At 40.2% G+C, this 21,116-nt stretch overlaps 1 long non-coding RNA gene across 2 annotated transcripts; it reads right to left on the bottom strand.

Moving 5' to 3' along the window:
* Positions 1 to 5,876: 5,876 nt before the first annotated feature.
* LOC139033645 (uncharacterized) lies at positions 5,877 to 19,841 on the bottom strand. 2 transcript variants are annotated; one of them, XR_011486171.1, is made up of 5 exons: positions 19,785 to 19,841; positions 19,578 to 19,616; positions 12,863 to 15,162; positions 7,499 to 7,694; positions 5,877 to 6,204 (listed from the first exon to the last, which is right to left on the bottom strand). It is a non-coding gene; the product is annotated as an uncharacterized lncRNA (long non-coding RNA). The 2 variants fall into 2 exon arrangements; XR_011486169.1 differs by lacking the exons at positions 19,578 to 19,616; positions 19,785 to 19,841 and having other exon boundaries at positions 12,863 to 19,470.
* Positions 19,842 to 21,116: the final 1,275 nt, after the last annotated feature.

The following is a 21,116-nucleotide window of genomic DNA, read 5'->3' as shown; positions in this document are numbered from 1 at the left end:
AAGAGAAAAACAAATATTGTATATTAATGCATATATGTGGAATCTAGAAAAATGGTAGAGATGAACCTACTTTCAGGGCAGGAATAAAGACTCAGACATGAAGAACAAACATTTGGACACTGAGGGGGAAAGTGGGATAGGGTAAGTTGGGAGATTTGGATTGACGTATACAGAACTACGCAGAAAATAAATAACTAATGATAACCTACTGTATAGCACAGGGAACTCTTCTTAATGCTCTGTGGCAACCTGAATGGGAAGGAAATCCAAAAGAGGGGGCTATGTGTGTGTGTGTATATACACATATACGTATATGCGTACACACACACACACACACACATATAAGGCATTAGGTTGAATAGTCGGAGAAAGCAATGGCAACCCACTCCAGTGCTCTTGCCTGGAAAATCCCATGGATGGAGGAGCCTAGTTGGGCTACAGTCCATGGGGTCGCTAAGAGTTGGACATGACTGAGAGACTTCACTTTCACTTTTCACTTTCATGCATTGGAGAAGGAAATGGCAACCCACTCCAGTGTTCTTGCCTGGAGAATCCCAGGGACGGGAGAGCCTGGTGGGCTGCCTCCTCTGGGGTCGCACAGAGTCGGACACGACTGAAGCGACTTAGCAGCGGCAGGTTTAATAGTGAGGAACGGAGATTAATGAGATTCACTTGTCTAGTCGCACTATGAGGGGAACTCACTGAGCTTTGCTAACAAAGTACCATAACTGTTATATATATACATATATACACACAGACATACACACACATATATATATATATACACATATATATATGGCTGATTCATTTTTCTGTACAGTAGAAATTAACACAACATTGTAAACCAGCTATTTTCCGATAAAAATTAATTTAAAAATAAAAAAAATAAAGGATGGGTAGTGAGCAGCTGCATGGGATCAACATCAAGTCTGAAAGACCCTTGACTGATGCTGTAGGACCCCTGAGCCTGCCCCAGGCTCTGCTCAGCATGAGTTTCTGCAGCCTCCTTTTTCACAACATCAGAGGAGCAGGGTTCTCCCAAGGCCCCAGGGGAGATGACTGGCCTGTAGTCTTTTTGAATCTCAGCCAGGGCCTGCTGCTGTGGCTCTTCTGTCTGTTTCAAGACTCACTTTTTATGGATTCACTGGTACAGAGACCCCAAGTGTGCATCCTCAATTAGATTCTGATGCTTTCAGAATCCAGATAGTCAGACCTCTGCCAGGAAAGTGCACAGCTATCTTGTCGACAGTGTGTTCAGATTAATGAAAAGAGCAGTCCAGGCATACTTCAGTAAGTCAAGCCAGCGGGACTATTTAAAGGATGCAGAAGGAAGCTGGTGACCCTGGCACTCAGGGCAAAGTGCTCAGCAGTGCTGTCAATCACTCAGGATCACAGGCTTTCCGTCTCAGAATTCTTCTCGGAGATTTTAAGCTTTTGAGGATGCCGTCTGAGTGGAGGGCCATTTCAGAACCCCTCCAGTCCTGGTATTTTGTTAGCAAAGCTTGGTGAGTTCAGCTCATAGTGTGACTGGGCAGGTGAATCTCATTAATCTCCGTTCCTCACTATTCAACCTAATGCTAAGCTGCATAGTAGCACACAGGCAGATGTACAGATATGAAAAGAACAAGGAATTCAGCCAGTGCATTGATAGCCTCTGTTATTTTTTAGTTGATTTTCAGGCTCTGAAGCCAAAGAGTTCTTTATTATATGCCCTTCCTACCACCCTGCCCACCTTCTGGTTCCAACATGCACACTCATGTGTGCACACACACACACACACACACACACACACACACTTCATCTGAAGAGAAACTGAATCACAGAATTTGTGGTTTATTTAATATGACTAGGTAATGTCCTCAGCGAGAAGACTTAATATGGTTGTTGAAAAGGGAAAAGCTTTACAAAATAGGCTAATTATTTTTGTGAAAGCCCTCCAAATTGTGCAAGTTTTGTAAATTTGTAATTTATAAATTGTGTAACTTTAGAGTCTGTGCCAGGATACCCTGATATCAGAGTCAGATGTTAGAGCTGGGTTTTCAGCTGGTGACAGATGGGCTGCTTGCATTTCAGGGGGTGTCAGCTCAGACTCCTCCCTGCATCTGGCTACACGTATTTCACAGAACACCAGGCAGCAGACAATTTCAACAACACAGGCAAGCATACTCACAACTTTCCACTAAACACTTCCACGTGAACTGGCTCTGGGTTTGGGAATAAGGGAAATAAGGCGGGTTGACAACTTGGGCTTCTTCTGGAATGGTCTGGTTCAGGGGAAGAATTTTGCTGGGTCCAGCCATTGGCTCAGACCTCTGCAGTAGCCGCCTAAACATTCACCCCTCTTCCATGCATTTTTTCAGCTAACTCATTCTCCTTCTTAGAGATAGAAAACCACTTGTAAAGTGTAAATCATATCCTGTAATTCCCTGGAATTGCTTCTCAGCCTTTTGGCTAAGATCAGTGTAGTATGGGAGCTTCCCAGGTGGCACAGTAGTAAAAACTCAACCTGCAGAGCCGGAGATGCAGGAGACATGGTTCCCTGGGTCAGGAAGGTTCCCTGGGTCAGGAAGGTTCCCTGGAGGAGGGCAGGCAACTCACTCCAGTATTCTTGCCTGGAGAATCCCATGGGCAGAAGAGCTGGGCGACAGTAGCACGGGGTTGCAAGGAATCAGACAGGACTAAGCCACTAGGCACACAATTCCCCAGAGCAATAGATTCCTATCACCTTTAGACAAAATTAAAAAGTTACAGACCTTTTCAAAGTCAGAGTGATTTCATTCTTGCCTCCCTCTGAAGACTTGCCTTCTGTTCCCCCAATCCCTCACTTTGTCTGCTGGGTTTCTGTAAATTCAAATTTGTCATGCTTTTTTCCCCCACCTCCATGACTTCACTCATCTCTCAATCTTCCTACCTCTTATTTTTCTCTCCAAACCCCAGCCTCACTGCAAGCCCCTTCTCAGTGCTCCACGGTGAATGAGGTACCATTTACAGACCCTCAAATACAGCTTGCCTGCAGCACTTGGCACTGGTTGAATTGCTCAATTGTCTGAGACTATTTGTCTAATCTGTATATTTCCCACTTAACTATAAGCTCCAAGAGGCCAGGTACTATGTTGATTGCTTGTTTTGTCATCCTAGCTTTGAACACAGTGCTTAGAAGATAAGAAATACTTAGGGACTGATCAACTCACCAGACCTCTGTTCTGGGATGTATACTAAAGTCCTCATTAATGACAAAGTGTTATTTTCCTTGCTTCATTCTCTGTGTATAAGTTTTTCTTAGTGGATCCTGGAGGAACTTTCAAGGCAGAACACTTATTTCTTCCCCAGCCAGATAGTTTCGTAACTTAGCAGTAATTGTGTATCGTTCATCACCATTTCTTAAAACTCTTACTCATCTTTTCTTCTTTTTCTTTGTAACTTTTCTGCTCCTAATTTAAGATCTATTTCACTCATGCCAAACAATTGATGTTTCCTAAAGAAATAAAATAAAGATGACCAGAAAGAAATAGATTTTTTTTCTCCTAAAACAGTTTCAAAGAAATTTAAAATCAAAATGTGCACATGAACAGAATATGTATCCTTTTCCAATGTGTTTAGTTGTGATTGTATTGTGCTTGAATCCATACTGCATTAGTTTCTGTTTTAACATTTTATTTTTTTCAATTGCTTGTGTGTTTTATAAGTTGGATGGGAGATTAAACAAGATGCATTTTAGATTAGCTATCCATTAGAAGCTTGAACATATCGTTAGAAATTATATTTTGATGTCAGTCTATGTCTAAAGCCAGGATAAGCTCTTGATTCAAACAACAAAGTTAGGAACAGAGACATACACACATACACAGATTTTACATCTAAAATGCCAAGAACTTTTTCTTTGTTTATTGTTACCACCTTAGTAACCAATTTAAATTATAAAGTATTTACAGTAATGTGACAGAAATTTTCATTTTCAACCCCAACACACAGAACAAAAAGGGGATTTCTAGTTACTACCTCACCAGCTCTAAAGGCATAGTTTGTTTATAATTAGAAAAGTGAAAAGCATTTCTTCTGACCTTAGAAACAAATACTGCAATGTGCCAGTGCAATAAGTGCATGTTTTAAAACTGCAAAATAAATTCATGGTTAACTTTTGCTCTTACTTTCGATTAATTTGGAATAATCATAAATGTTTGTATCATGAACACTTTTCTTTTTGTACTTTAAATCTTGTCTATGTATTTAGGGAATCTCATGATTTATATAACTGAGTGGAAGAAATTGCCCATTGACACTGAAAATCCTGGATACTTGCTTTGCAAGCATCCCTTGACTGTGCACTGTTTATCCACCCCTTTGGGTTGGCTCTATGCTGCTTTGATTAAATACAAGCACAGACCATCTTTGGCAGGAAGCTTCTGTCTATTCCACTAAGAAGGTGGCTTTGAGCGAACCATAAAGAGGTCCAAACAGATAAAATCCACAACTCCTATCGGCAACCTAGCTAGGGTTCCATCAGTACCAACTTGCCCCATTTTTGACCCTCAGTTGTTACAGTCATGTTAGCTGAAGCTGCATGTGCCATATGGCAGGTGTCATGGCACCATAATTGGATGCTACTCTGAGACTATCAGATATGAAGTGAGTGCATTGCCATGTGAACCGCTGTGGACAAAGATACCACCCATTCCACATACCACTCCACATTGTGCTCCTGTCACAGTTCCATCAAGAGGTGAAGTCTTTTCCTTTTGCCCTCCTTGATTCTGGCCCATGAAAACTTGGGCCACTAGAATAAGGAAGAGCAAGTCTACTGGGCTGGCAGTCTCTGCTTGCTTTCTCTTGGAACCCACTCTCCTGTGAGGAGGCCTGGGAGAGGATCCCATGAAGAAGAAATGGCATTGCTGGACCACAGTGTAACTGATGGACACATACTGAGTGTTTCAGTCCGGCTGTTGGCTCAGTTCCACCTGAAGCTCCACACATCCCTGCTGGGCTCCACTGATCTGCTGACCCCCACTGATCTGCTGACCCACAAAGCCAGGGGCTTGATCTGTGTCAGTAACTTCTGGAACGTCATGCAGAGGTGAATAACCAGAACAGTCCTATTATCTACCAGCACTTTCCTTGGGGCTGCATAGACAACAGTGAATAAAATAAACACAATTCTGCTCACTTTTGAGTTGGAAGAAACAGAAAAGTTAAAGTGTGATGGTAAGCAGAAAATTTTAGTTTCATATTGTGATAAGTTCTATAAAATAAAAACAAAGGTAATGTGTATCACTGGGCTTCCCAGGTGGCTCAGTAATAAAGAATCCGCCTGCCAATGCAGGCGACCTGAATTTGATCCCTGGGTCAGAAAGATCCCTGGAGAAGGGAATAGGTACCCACTCCAGTATTCTTGCCTGGAGAATCCCATGGACGGAGGAGTCTAGAGGGCTACAGTCCATGGAGAGTTGGACACAACTAAGCAACTAGGTACAATGTGTATCGTAATGTCATGTGATATTGACTGCCTCACATGGGGTGGCAATTTAAGGTAGTAAGATCATGACAAAATTTTCTGAAGAAATAGTTAAGATATGAAAAATGAAAGTAGCCAGCCATGCAACATCTTGATTTCTAGACAGAAGGATCAGTAAATACAAAGGATCTTAGATAGGAATTACCCTGACATATTTAAGGAGAAGATTGGAGCCCAGGAAACTAGCCAATAGTAAAGGGTTTGAGAGTTTTTGAGATGGGAACAGTGGCCCTGTTTGGGAATGATGAAGGAAACTTAGATTTCACTGCATGAAAAGTGAACCCCTTTACTTTTTAGGAAAAGTGAGAGATCAAAGGAAACAGATAACATGAGATGATATAATTGCAATTTAATGAATGCTCTTAAATTAATTTTAATTCTCTTTTTATTTTGGAATAATTTTAGAGCTACATAAAAAGTACTACAGAAGTCCTTGTGTACCTCAACCCAATTTTTCTCTCTGTTAATATCTAATGTGACTGCAGTAGCTTATGAAAACCAAGCAGCACTGGCACATTATTATTGACTCGACTCCAGACTTTCTTTGGACTTTACCAAATTTTCCATTGCATTCATCTGTCATGCTCCTTTGTCTCCTCTGTCTAATGGTCAGGTGTCCTTCAACTCCTTTGTCCATACTTACTTTGACCTTGACAGTCTTAAGGGGTGACTTGTTGTTTCATTCTGGTTGGTACCTAGAGAATGGGTTGCAGGAACAGAAGAATGAAAGCAGGAAGAGGAGAACAATGCGATTGAAAGTAGAGTAATCGAGTCTTCCATTCTCTTCCGAACCTGGTGTGTGTTTTACTCTTGCAACACATCTCAGCCAAAGTGCTCAACAGCCACACAGGACAGCATGGCTCTAGAATATGGGACTTGAGATGCTCTAGAAACACCACTTCTCCAATCAAACAGTGAGCAATAACAAAAACCAAGCCCTCTGTCAGAGTATGATATTCTAAAAATATAGGTCAATTCTGGCCTAGTTAACAAGTGTGGGCACAGTGATTTTTATAATCAATGTTCTTTGAGAGACTGTACTTCTACTAGTCCATCAGCATAAAACAATAAGCCTTCCCCTAGGATAAATTAACTGGCAGGAAGTAGTTAGCATATGCCATGACTTTCAAGCAGGATGTTACAGTCAGAGCCAGTGTCAACATGGTAGGGAAGAAGGAAGATGCAGCATGTGAGCCGAAAATCAGTCTTTGGTGTCTACAGCTCCTGCTTGGTTTCAGGGACAGACTTTGAGACAGGATCCAAGGATGTGTAGGGAGATGAACTGTCCAGGATTCAGACTGGGCATTAGAGAAGAGTGCCTTCATATCCAGGGAAACTGAGAAGGCCCCGTGGTCCCGTTCTCAATTGTTGCCCTCCATGGAATTAACAGATGTAGATCAGAGCCCTGGGACTCTTCTAGTAAGACAGGACTTTGTACACATCTGTAGCGACTGAGCATATTCAAGCTCAAAGGGCAGTATTATGATTTAATACTCATAGCGAACTCTAGCAAGACTTGTTACAGTAGAAAGCAGTGGGGTAGTAAAGTGACTCAACTGGAATGAGAGTGACTGTGAGTGATCGATCCACCAAGAGAAGAAAATCTAAAGTGACCACTCCAAAACTTTCTCAGGACCTTCTTACATTAGTAATTATTGAGGACCACCTCCCCCAAAGTCCACAAAACTTTTGTGTTTGCAGATTATCTCGATGACTGTATTAGAAATTAAAGCTGAGACATTCAAGAATATGAAATACTAGTTTGCATTCCCACCAACAGTGTAACAGGGGGACCCAGAGGGATGGGATGGAGAGGGAGGTGGGAGGGGGGATCAGGATGGGGAACACATGTAAATCCATGGCTGACTCATGTCAATGTATGGCCAAAACCACTACAATATTGTAAAGTAAGTAGCCTCCAAACTAATAAAAATAAATGAAAAAAAAAAAGAATACGAAATAATTTAGTTAAAATTAGCAATTACATACCTGCTACATTTTAACATGTATTTTATGGTCATTAACTATATTTTTCAAAATCATAGTGCGAAGAGGGTCCTTGCTTTACATCTTTGCAAATTTCTTGAATAAAGTCTTAAAGGAACTTTAAACTCTCCCATTTGCTTCTTCCCTTAATCCATTGGGATAAGATGTTCACACAGCCTCTGGAAAACTCCACTGAATACTTGCAAGAGAATAAGAGAAGAAAAGAGAAATAGTGTCTCAGGGTTATTTTGAAAATATTTTTGACCTTATGGTTCTGCTATAAAAGACTTCCAGGGTCCGTTTGAGAATCACAGGGCTAAGGAATCAAATGGCTGAGTTGACGGTTATAGCTACTGCACTTTCTACTGGATGGATGCTGCCAGAGGCAAATACAGCATCCTTCATTCTTCAGGCGAGGTCAACTGCAAGTTGACCTTTTGCAGTCCTGTGGCCACTGCTGAGATTTCCAAATCTGCTGGCATATTGAGTGCAGCACTTTAACTGTATCATCTTTTAAGATATGAAATAGCTCAGCGGAATCCTATCACTTACACTAGCTTTGTTCATAATGATGCTTCCTAAGGCCCACTTGACTTCACACTCCAGGATGTCTGGCTCTAGGGGAGTGATTACATCATCATGGTTATCTTGGCCATTAAGTTCTCTTTTTTATAGTTATTCTGTGTATTCTTGCCACCTCTTCTTAATATCATCTGCTTCTGTTGGATCCTGATGCTGGGAGGGATTGGGGGCAGGAGGAAAAGGGGACGACAGAGAATGAGATGGCTGGATGGCATCACCGACTCGATGGGCATGAGTTTGAGTAAACTCTGGGAGTTGGTGATGGACAGGGAGGCCTGGCGTGCTGCGATTCATAGGGTTGCAAAGAGTCAGACACGACTGAGCGACTGAACTGAACTGAACTGAACTGAATTGTTGGATCCATACCTTTTCTGTCCTTTATTGTTCTCATCTTTGCATGAAATGTTCCCTTGGTATCTCTAACCTTTTTGAAGGGATCTCTTGTCTTTCCCATTCTGTTGTTTTCCTCTATTTCTTTGCATTGATCACTGAGGAAGGCTTTCTTATCTCTCCTTGCTAATCATTGGAACTCTGCATTCAATAGGAATATCTTTCCTTTTCTCCTTTGTGTTTTGCTTCTTTTTTTCTCATCCATTTGTAAGGCTCCTCAGACAAACATTTTGCCTTTTTGCATTTCTTCTTCTTGGGGATGGTTTTATACAGTGTTAAAAACCTCCATCCATAGTTTTTCAGGCACTCTGTCTATCAGATCTAATTCCTTGTATCTATTTGTCATGTCCACTATATAATCGTAAGGGATTTGATTTCGGTCATACCTGAGTGGTCTAGTGGTTTTCCCTATTTTCTTCAATTAAATATAAATTTTGCAATAAGGAGTTTATGATCAGTTTTTCCTGTTTGACTACTAATATCTTTAAATACTGAAAGAAGGGAAAACACGGTATACACCAAATGTGCCAACTTTTGTGTTAGAGACTTGCATACACTTCAGCTTAGTTATTCCCTTTCAGCATCCTGAATTGTACTTCTTCCTCCATTTTCATGAAGAAAAACCTGAAGTTCAGAACTGTAAACAACTAAGTAACACCTGAGGTTGTCTGCAGAAGCTACATGTTCTTCCTGTAGCATCCCTGCTCTCCTCTTAAGCAATGATTATAAAATGCAGCGATAATTACGAATCATGGGGAAATGAAGGTCAGTTGTGAACATAGTACAAATGAAAAGGCTAAAGGACTTGAAAAAAAATTCTGTGAGGAAGTTATAAACAGAAGTCATAGGCCAAATGCAAGGGAAACATATTTTTGTTTAATCTGAATGATAAGCTTTATGATCAAAATGCTGGTATCTTATGAATAAAATGAAGGCTTATGTGAAGAGTGTTTTACGAGCTGGGTGATTCCATTATGTCACAGAGGAATGGCAGACAGAGATGCAATCTGTGGAATGAACAGGCTCTGTTTTAGAGGAACTGAGGGGAAGGAGAAACCCAGAGGTAGTCAGCTAGAGGCAGGGCTGCTCAAACACCTGACTTGTGCAAAAAGCTGGGGAGCCATGTATGATTGGAATCATTACAAGGACTTTCAGAATCAGTTCTTTAGCTGATCATCCACGTAATTTATATGAATTCTATTTCAGTAAACCTATAGATGTCTATAAATAGTTTTTTACAAATATTTCTTTATATGAAATATAAGATTTCAGGTGTGTGGCCTATCTCATTTCATTATTTCTGCTGCCAGATTCACTTTGTTGCTGCATAAAATGGTGACACCTTGAGTTACCGGGTAAGGCTTTTCTTTGTAAACAACTCTGGTTTTCTCTTCTGATAGGCAATCCAGATTATTACTTAGGAGGGCCATAAAGCTGCAGATGCATTTCATGGCATCAAAAATAAAATATCCATTGCTTTATGATTCATGATATGTCCAGAAATGTTAAATATTTTCGTGTGTGTAATATATTTTGGCACTGTAAGTCACTTTCACAACTGACTGTGCAAGACGTTATTAGATGGCTGCCAATATTTTCCCAAATTTGAATCTACCTGCATGCATTTCTCAGATGGTTTCTGAGCTTGAAGCACAAAGGGAATTGCTATCATGTATATAAAATTGAAACTACATCTAATGTTATTTACAACTCAACTGAAACATGTCCATAATGCTGGGGCTTTTGTTATATTATAACCACTCAGGACATGAAGACATAACCGTGTCACATTTCTATATCATCATCATGAAATTCATTATACTCCAACTTGAAGATCAAATGATGGGCTAATAGAAGGCAAAAGAAAGCTATCTCAGTGTTTATGTGGAAATGAGATAGAAATTTTGCCCTCAGAACAACGATAGCTCCTAGGGGTGGTTCCAGCCCCTTTATAGAAGTGGAGAGTGTTCTGTTTACAGTAAAAGGAATAATCAATTTAATCATCATGTCTATTAATTCCTACTGGTGCTGAAACAAATTACCACAAGCTTCTTGGCTTAAAACAGCATAAACTTATTACCTGATAGTTCTAGAAGCCAGAGGTCCACATGAGTCTTAAAGGGATAACATCAAGGTATGTGCCTCGACTAGGCTTCAGGGGAGAATACACTTCCTGGCCCTTCCTAGTTGCTGGAGCTGCCTGCACTTGTTGGCTCCTGGTCTTTCCCTCCATCATCAAATGTATCATCCAACCTCTGCTTCCATCCCCCAGCACCTCTTACCTCCTTCTAATGATGAACCTCTGTGATTACAGATGTTCCCTGACTTACGGCTCCATTTAGAATTTTTCAGCTTTATGATGTTAAAGCAATATGCATTCTGTAGAAACCACATTGTTGTTGTTGTTCAGCAGCTAAGGTATGTCCAACTCACAAGCCTCCTCTGTCCTTCACTATCTCCTGGAGTTGCTCAAACTCATGTCCATTGAATCAGTGATGCCATTCAACCTTCTCATCCTCTGTCACTCTCTTCTCCTCCTGCCTTCAATCTTTCCCAGTATCAAATTCTTTTCCAGTGAGTCAGTTCTTTGCATCAAGTGGCCAAAGTATTGGAGCTTCAGCTTCAGCATCAGCCCTTCCAAAGAGTATTCAGGGTCGATTTCCTTTAGGAATGACTGGTTTGATCTCCTTGCGGTCCAAAGGATGCTCAAGAGTCTTCTCCAGCACTACAATTTGAAAGTATCAATTCTTTGGCAGACTTTTTTGAATTTTGATCTTTTTTCAGGGTAGTGATAAGAATTAAGATACCCTGTTGCAAAACTGGGCAGCAGCAGTTAGTCACGTGATCACAAGGATGAACAGCCCATGCTGTACCCATACACCATTCTGTTCTTCATTTTTGGTGTGGTATTCGATGAATTTCATGAGACAGACAACACTTTTATTATAAATAAGTTTTGTGTTAGATGATTTTGCCCAACAGTAGATTCATGTAAGTGTTCTTGGTTGTTTAGGTAGACAAAGCTAAGCTGAGATGTTCAATAGATTAGGCATATTTTGAAATACGTGCATTTTGACTTACAGCATTTGCAACTTACAATGGGTTAATCAGGACATAACACCATTTTGACTCCAGGAAGATTTGTGTACAAAACGCATCTAGGTAATTGAGAATAATCTCACTATCTCAAACTTAATCCAATGTGCAACATTCTTTTTGCTCCGTGTAAAGTAACATAATTGCTAATTCTGGGGATTAGAATGCGTAGAACTCTCTGGAGTGCATTACTCTATCACACCAGGAGGCTTGAATATTGATTGTGTTATAGGTATCTTCAGAGCCTACTAAAACATTTCTGAATGCTTATTTTCTACCAGATACTTAGTCAGCATAAATTTTGCCCTCCAGTAGCTCAGAGTCAAGCCTGTTATGACAAGTGTGATGGATAACTGTAATGCCATCTGGCAGTTCTGATACAGTCCCCTCAACCAGTCACTCCCACTCTTCCAAGCAAGTGTTTCACATCTCCAGCTCTCTCTGAAAATCTCCACTAACCTCTCTCTCATCAGCTGATGATTCCACCTTCCATCTCATTATGAAAATCAAAACAATTGGAAACAAACTTCAACACAATTTTCCCCCATCACATCTATCCACCTTCCATTCTTGTGCTCTGAGGTTTCAGGAATCACGGTCTCTTCTTTGCCATCTATGACCAAAGATAAACTGTTGGTCCTTCCAAGTCTACTCTTTCCATGTGTGCACTGATTCCTATGCTTTTTTTCCATCTCCTCCAGGACATCATTTCAGTAATTTCACTAACTTTCTCCTGCACCGAACCAATCCCCTTAGTAAGCAACCATGGTGTTTTTCCCGTCTCTTAAAACTAAAAACTCTCTCTTGATTTAATATTGCCTCCAGCTATTAACTCATTTCTCCTCTTTCCTTCTTGGTAATATTCTTCAAAAGAATGCATATCCTCCTTTCTCTCCTCCAAATCTCTCTCAAATGTACTCCAGGTACTGTTCTATCCTGTCTGCTCCAGTGAAACTGCTTACATAAAAATATTGCTAATAACAGCTCATGCTGTTATACAACTTGCTACATCTCAAGCATTTTATAAGACTGTGTAGCTGTTTTTCTAATCCTCAGAACAGTCTGAAAAGTAGCTGTAAGAAGTGGAGGTGGGATTAACATCCAGGCAGTCACCTCTGAAATCCATACATACTTTATCACCTCTCTCAGGCACTAATAATTTCCACATTCTAAATCTAATTATCAAGTATTGATTCTCATCTCCTCCAACCTTTTAGCAGCCACATTTAACAAAGTAATTATTTCTTTTTCAAAAATCTTCTTCCACTGGCTTTGGGATTCCATGGTCCTCTGATTTACCTTCTATCTCACTGGTTATCCTTCTCAAGAGGAGCAGGGCAGATAAGCAGATAAAACATGGCTGGTTCCTTGTCCTTAAGTAGATGAAATTTAGCTGTGCAGGGGGTAAGCTGATGCACCAGAATCTTTCTAGAGTGTCCTAAGAGAGATAAATTCAAAGTGCCATGGTGTTTAGAATCAGGAATTACTACTGCCCTGTGGGCATATCAAGCTATCTTTTTTTTAAAAAATTGAAACATAGTTGACTTACACTGTTGTGCTAATTTCTGGTGTGCAGAAAAGTGATTTAATTATACAAACATATTTTCTTTTCCATATTCTATTCCATAACGTTTACCACAAGATGTCACATATAGTTCCCTGTGCTATACAGGACCTTGTTGTTTATCCATCCTGTATATAATAGTTTGCATCTGCTAATCCCAAACTCCCAATCCTTCCTTCTCCTCCCTTCCCTCACCAACCGCAAGTCTGTGCTCTGTGTCTGTACTTAAGTTACATTTTGAAATATAAATAGGAAGCTGCCAGATTGAGAAGGTGCATAAGATTGTTCTAAGATGACTTAAAACACTTGTGATCCTACAGACCTGTGGGTGTTTGAGAAATAATATGCTCAGTGTGGTATTTTTACATTCCCTTTTTATTTGATCAAGAATTAGTACATCTGGAAATTAGGCTAACTGGCCAAAAGAAATAAAAACATGCAGTAAGGATACATTTCAACCACCTTCAGCCAAATGCACATTAGACCCATACAGAGAACATTTAATATTGCCATCCAGCCTGCACTCAGAATCACTCTGGTATAATTTTTCTGGGATGGTACTTGGGCATGAGTATTCTTGCTCCCATGTTGATTGCAATAGTAGCCTAATTTGAGAACCATTGTGCTAGAATATAAACACAGCTGGGGAAGAAGAGCTAGAAACTTCATTTGGAGGCAAGGTCAAGACCAGAATTAAAGACATTTCAGTCTGTGCTGAAGAATTTGGACATTATCTTCCAAACCAAGAAGGTTCCACAAACCAAGAAGGTTCTACAAAAGAAGGTTCTACACAGGATCAAGATGTGATCAAATCAGTGTTTTCAGAAAACAAAACAACAACAAAAAAAGGGGAGAATGGTATAAAATTGGGGGGAAATATATATATATATATACACTTGCAATAACATAGGCATCTCATTATGATGACTGAGCCTCTTGTATTAATGCTCCCTTCTCCAGGGGATCTTCTGGACCCAGGGATTGAACCCAGGTTTCCCACATTCAAGAGATTCTTTACCATCTGATCCACCAGGGAAGCCCCTTACTTCTCCTAGGACCTACTAGAATGTCTGACTCATTTGCCAGGAGACTACGTAAGGGAGATATTTAGGAAGTTAAATATGAAGGATGTGCTGATTGGCTGGATTGTGAAGGGAGAGGGCTCAAGATTTCTACTTTATTTTAATGTAAAGACTTGAGCTGTGTTTTATTCTGTTTTGGATTTAAATTTGTAAGTTCTTGAAAAAGTCTGCGAACAAGTTGGGTAACTAGGCCAGAAACATATCTGAGTGGCTTGAAGCAATCAGCTTGCCTTTAGAGTCTCAGGATTGCCTTTTCATTCAAGGTAAGGCTGTCCTGTAGTTTCTTAGAAAATCACAAACATTCACAGCTGGAAACATGGATTAAATCCTACTATGGCCTGATGACAGCATCTGAAGCTTTTGTAAGAAAAGGAAGTGTGTATGTCATTTATTCTTCAATGTTTAAAAGTGCACTACCACCATCAAAAAAAGGAAAAGAAAAAGGTTTGGGAGGGTCTCAGCACAGCTCAGCAAGAGCTCAGGCCACAGGGAAATGGGCTGTGTTTTATTTCAACAACCAGCAGGGCTCATCCCACAACGGTCCTCTTGGTTGTTCCTCAAAGAGGTCCACATTCTCACTTGAGTACTCCATTCTGCTCTTCGTTTATTGTGCTTGGAATATCTTCCATTCAGAGTTTGGCACAACTTTCTCAGTCCCTTTATTTCAGAGTCCTGCTCGCATATTGCCCAGTCAGAATCATACTTGACACATCAAATTACACACCTTCCATCAGTCACTCCACTCCCTTGCTCAGCACCCCACCCACACAATGTCCATTACTATCTCAAAGAATGGATTATTTCTAGAGACAAGAGCATTGTGGGCACAGAGAGAATGATACATGGAAGGAATAAGGGAGGAAAACATCTTAGGCCAAAAGTCTGTCTGATGAGAAGTTTCTGCTTTGACGTCCAAAGGGCCAGGCTGACGTGTGGTACTACCAACTCACCTCCTAGTGGAATAAAAATAGGAAACAAGCAAGAGTAACTTGGAAGCGTGTGAGGATATTTATGCTGTGATAGAAGGAAAAAGTAAAGAGGTTGCAAGTGAAATTTTCAGAGCTTTTACTGTCTCATCCTCTCGATGGCTCTGATAACATCATAAGCACATTCTCAATTTTTATTCCATGAACATTTCATTTGTCAGGGGTGCTACCTTTTGTGTTACCATGAGAGGCTCTAAGAGAGAAGATAGAAAATGTGAAGCTCTTTGAAGCCTGAAATCATATCTAGTTGTTCACTATAGGATTCTGGGGAAATAGTGTGATGTGAATTCAGTAAATACTTGCTGAATTCACTTATTAATCGTCTTTTTCATTTCCCCCAGAACCACCTATGTACACAGCAGAGCACTGGACCCTGGTCATGAGGGTGAACTAAACAAGATGACTGCCCTCATTCAGTCCACAGTTTGCTTTTTGTTATTGTTGTTGTTCAGTTGCTCAGCCATGTCTGACTCTTTGCGACCCCATGGGCTGCAGCATTTCAGGCTTCCCTGGGCTTCACCATCTCCCAGAGCTTGCTCAAACTCATGTCTGTTGAGTCAGTGATGCCATTCAACTGTCTCACCCTCTGTCTTCCCTTTGGCCTCTTGCCTTAAATCTTTCCCAGCATCAGGGTCTTTTCAAATGAGTCAACTCTTCTCATCAGGTGGCCAAAGCACTGGAACTTCAGCTTCAGCATCAATGAATATTCTGGATTGATTTCTATCAGGATTAACTGGTTTGATCTCCTTGGGACTCCTTGGAATCTCCAAGGGACTCTCAAGAGTCCTCTCCAACACCACAGTCCAAAAGCATCAATTCTTCAATGTTCAGCCTTATTTATGGTCCAACTCTCACATCAAAAATGACTACTGGAAAAAATATAGCTTTGACTAGACAGACCTTTTTCAGCGAAATAATGTCTCTGGTTTTCAGTACACTGTCTAGGCTTTCCTTAGCTTTCCTTCCAAGGAGCAAGGATCTTTTAATTTCATGGCTGAAGTCACAATCTCAAGAGATTTTGGAGCCCAAGAAAATAAAGTCTCTCATTGTTTCCATTGTTTCCCCATATATTTGCCATGGAGTGATGGGGCCAGACGCCATGATCTTCGTTTTTTGAATGTTGAGTCTTAAGACAGCTTATTCATTGTCTTCTTTCACTTTCATCAAGAGGCAGTTCAGTACCTCTTCACTTTCTGCCATAAGAGTGGTGTCATCTGCTTACCTGAGATTATTGATATATTCTCCCGGCAATCTTGACTCAAGCTTGTATTTCATCCAGCCCAGCATTTTGCTTGATGTACTCTGCATGTAAGTTAAAAAAGCACAGTGACAATATACAGCCTTGACATACTCCTTTCCCAATTTAAAACCAGTCCATTGTTCCATGTCTGATTCTAACTGTTTATACTAGACCTGCAAATAGATTTCTCAGGAGGCAGGTCAGGTGGTCTGGTATTCCCAACTCTTTCAGAATTTTCCACAGTTTATTGTGATCCACACAGTCAAAGGCTTTGCATAGACAATAAAGCAGAAGTAGATGTTTTTCTGGAACCCTCTTGCTTTCTTGATGATCCAACAGATGTTGGCAACTTGATTTCTGGTTCCTCTGCTTTTTGAAAATCCAGCTTGAACATCTGGAAGTTATCAGTTAACATACTGTTGAAGCCTCGCTTGGAGAATTTTGAGCATTACTTTATTAACATGTGAGATGAGTGCAATTGTGCAGTAGTTTGAACATTCTTTAGCATTGCCTTTCTTTGGGATTAGAATAAAAGCTTACCTTTTCCAGTCCTGTGGTCACTATTGGGTTTTCCAAATTTTCTGGCATATCGAGTGCATCACTTTCACAGCATCATCTTTTAGGATTTGGAATAGCTCAACTGGAATACCATCACCTCGACTATCTTTGTAGTAATGCTTCCTAAGGTCCACTTGACTTCGCATTCCAGGATGTCTAGCTCTAGGTGACTCATGATCACACCCTCATGGTTATCTGAATCATTAAGGTTGTTTTGGTATACTCCTTCTGTATATTCTTGCCCCCTCTTCTTAATATCTTCTGCTTCTGTTAGGTCCATACCATTTCTGTCCTTTATTGTGCCCATCTTTGCATGAAATGTTCCCTTGGCATCTCTAAGTTTCTTGAAGAGATCTCTAGACTTTCCCATCCTATTTTTTCCCTCTAATTCTTTGCATTGATCACTGAGGACGGCTTTCTTATCTCTCCTTGCCTTTCTTCAGAACTCTGCATTCAGATGGGCTTATCTTTCCTTTTCTCCTTTGCCTTTTGTTTCTCTTCTTTTTTTCAGCTATGTTAAGGCCTCCTCAGACAACCATTTTGCCTTTTTGCATTTCTTTTTCTTGGGGATGGTCTTGATCACTGCCTCCTGTACAATGTCACAAACCTCAGTCCATAGTTCTTCAGGCACTCTGTCTATCAGATCTAATCCCTTGAATCTATTTGTCACTTCACTGTATAATCACAAAGGATTTGATTTAGGTCATACCTGAATGGTCTAATGGTTTTACCTACTTTCATTAATTTAAGTCTGATTGTGGTAATAAGGAGTTCATTATCTGAGCCAGGCAGTTCCTGGTCTTATTTTTGCTGACTCTATAGAGCTTCTCCATTTTCGGCTGCAAAAAATATAATCAATCTGATTTTGGTATTGAAATACAGTTATACATACATCTTTTATATTCTTTGCATTATGGTTTATCACAGGTCATTAAATACAATTCTGTGCAATACAGTATGACCTTGTTTATCCATTGAGGATTGAGGCTTTTGAGCTTTGCCCTTGGGGGAGTCTTTGTAGTAGATACATTTTACATATATATAAAATCATCAATGGCTTCCCTGGAGCCTCAGCAGTAAAGAATCTGCCTGCCAAAGCAGGACATGTGGGTTGAAACCATGGGTTAGGAAGATCCCCCGGAGAAGGAAATGGCAACCCACTCCAGTATTCTTGCCTGGAGAATCCCATGGGCAGAGGAGCTGGGCAGGCCACAGTCCATGGTGTTGCTGAGAGTCAGACACGACTGAGGGACTCACATAACTCAGAGCAGCTGCAGCGTTTTTCGTGTCAGCATCTGAATCCAGCTTGCAGCCTTTCCACTAATAACACAGCAGGACTAATCTCAATGCAGCTCCCTCCACATGTCAGCTCAGAGGTCTGAGTCCCTGTCCCTGCAGTGCCTTCCCCAAACTCAGAGATGCCACCCGGAGCCAAGCACGGTGCCTTCCCTGAGGGTAGCGTCTCAGCAGCCCAGGGCCCCTTCCCCAGGCTTCTAGGCTCGACATCTGCTTGTCCAGATGTAGATGTCACAGCTGCCTCCTGCAATTGCTCCTTCCAAAGTAAGTTCACTTTTCCCCTTTTCAGTTGCCAATAATCTTACACTGAGTTAATATGTTTAAAAATATTTCTCTGTTAAAATAAATCAAAGTAATTTCTCTCTCCACACTGGACTCTGATCCGGATGATATACAGAAAACTCAGAAATTTCATAGCCTTATTAGTTCAATCAGAGTTGGAAAATGCAGTTCTCTTAGTGCACAAACAGGAAATAAAGCTTTGTAAAATTTCAATGGTTAAATGAGATGCTCTATTTTATTAATAAAGATAGTTACAGAATTATCAGTGAAACAGGTTTTCAGCTGAGGGTGGGCTTCATTTATCCCTGAGAACTCTTTAAAAACAAACATGTGCAACACCAAGTCCAGACTTCCTGATGATTTTGCCAAACTTCTAACTTCTGACTGAATCCTCAGTTGACATCTCCATTAGCATTTTTTGAGTGGGCTTCACTGGTGGTTCAGATGTAAATAGTCCACCTGCAATGTAGGAGTTAGTTCAGCCACTCAGTCATGTCCGACTCTTTGAGACCCCATGGACTGCAGCACGCCAGGCTTCCTTGTCCATCACCATCACTCAGAAATTGCTCAAACTCATGTCCATGGAGTTGGTGATGCCATCCTACCATCTCATCCTTTGTTGTCCCCTTCTCCTTCTGTCTTCAGTCTTTCCCAGCATCAGGGTCTTTTCCAGTGAGTCAGTTCTTTGCATCAGGTGGCCAAAGTATTGAAGCTTCAGCTTCAGCATCAGTCCTTCCAATGAACATTCAGGACTGACTTCCTTTAGGATTGACTGGTTTCTTCTCCTCGCTGTCCAAGAGACTCTCAAGAGTCTTCTCCAACACCACAGTTCAAAAGCATTTATTGCCATTATATTGTAATAATTTTTAATGGAGTATAATCTGCAAAAATAATGAATCACTATGCTTTACACCCGAAACCAATAAAATACTGTAAATTAAAAAAAAAATAACTGTCCAAAAATTATCTTAATACGGTTTCTAGAAGTAAAAACTCATAAACTCACCCATCTGGCTAGGGCTTCTTTGATTGTTGTTGCTTTCGCCTTAAAAAGAAAAAAAAAAACACAAGGTTATGTTTATTGGTGTGATTTGTTGACTCAATTTTCATGTAACAATTATTAGCCCTGGCATCTACCATTAAAAAGATTTCTTTTTTTGAGACTTTATATGAAAAGAGAATGTTTTAATTTCCTAAAATCAGAAATACTTACTTAAACACCTCTCAGAGAAATTAAGGAAATCATGATGTATCATGTCATATGCTAAAAAAAAAAAAAAAGCATCAATTCTTTGCTGCTCTAGTGTCAAATTTTATCTGAATGTTTGAGGCTAATTACTTTGCATTGTTTACCTCCTTGTTTTCTCTGCTGTTAGCCCATTGTATTGTCCCCATTCAGGTCACCTATTTTTCCCCTCTTTCTCAAAATGCTCTTTGATTCTCTTCCCAGAACCCAGTCTCTCACTGTACACTACTCTCCATAATCTTTTGATTGTGACCTCTGAAAAGTTCACTATATGATAAGCAAAATATACCTTTATTCTGTTTACAGAATGTTCATTGTACCTTCTTGCCTCAAAAAAATATCAGTTCCATCCCTAATGATACCACTTCATAGATCTCTAAATTTGGGGTCCTCTGTGTTCAACACTCCAGTCTAGATGCTTCCCTGTGACCCCAGTTCTAAATTAGCCAACTTTTTTGTGCTCCTAAGTGCTGTTATATGGTAATTATGTATCTCATGTGCCTTCAAGTGGTGGGAAGTTTTATATTTTCCTTGTTTCAGAAAGCTACTTCCAGGAAACTCCAGACTTTCAAATGCATGCATTGCAGGTAAACCTTGTCTGGTTGGCAATGTCTTCCATGGACCTCTAGTTGATTCCTCACATCCAATCATCCATGATGCTTTTCTTGCATTGTTTCTGCCATGGTTATCACTGCTCCAATTCATTCTTCAGTCTTTGCTGAGTTAATATCTTTTCTTAAACTGCCTGATTCTGTGTCTTGGGTGGTTATAATCCTTGAGTGGATTTTCAGGGTAAACTCCAGCCTCTCAACTTCCATGCGTCTCTCCAGCCTCATCTTTCACAAACCTACCTACTTGACTGATGTGCAAAACTAGTTCTAAGACTACTTCAACTTCTGAAATTAAAAGAATATTTTTGGTTTACGTTTCTTAAATTCAAAACATATTTTCTTGACTTTGAGCAATAGCAAATGCTGCTGAATGCCACTTTAATGAATGCCCTCCTTTCATTATTTTACTGGTTATGTTTTCCTTTACAGTAAGGATTGACCTTTAGTAGGGACTTTCCTGTTTCCCCAATTCTGGATTAGGCAATTTTTCTATAATCCTGTATATTGTTGAGATAACTTTGTAGGATTTATCATTCTGTTTTAATTATCTTTCCACAAACTATAATATCTTTATAAGTAAGAATCTTATTGAAATGTATACTTCCAGTGGCCAGGGGCCAATAAAAAGATTGATGTATACTCATAACAACACAAAAAATGAAGAATGATCCAACCAAGTATATAAACT

This window comes from Odocoileus virginianus, unplaced genomic scaffold (assembly GCF_023699985.2).
Source record: "Odocoileus virginianus isolate 20LAN1187 ecotype Illinois unplaced genomic scaffold, Ovbor_1.2 Unplaced_Scaffold_26, whole genome shotgun sequence".
Taxonomy (NCBI): Eukaryota; Metazoa; Chordata; class Mammalia; order Artiodactyla; family Cervidae; genus Odocoileus; species Odocoileus virginianus.
Note: the sequence above shows the minus strand (reverse complement) of the source record. Positions and strands in the feature narration are given on the sequence as shown.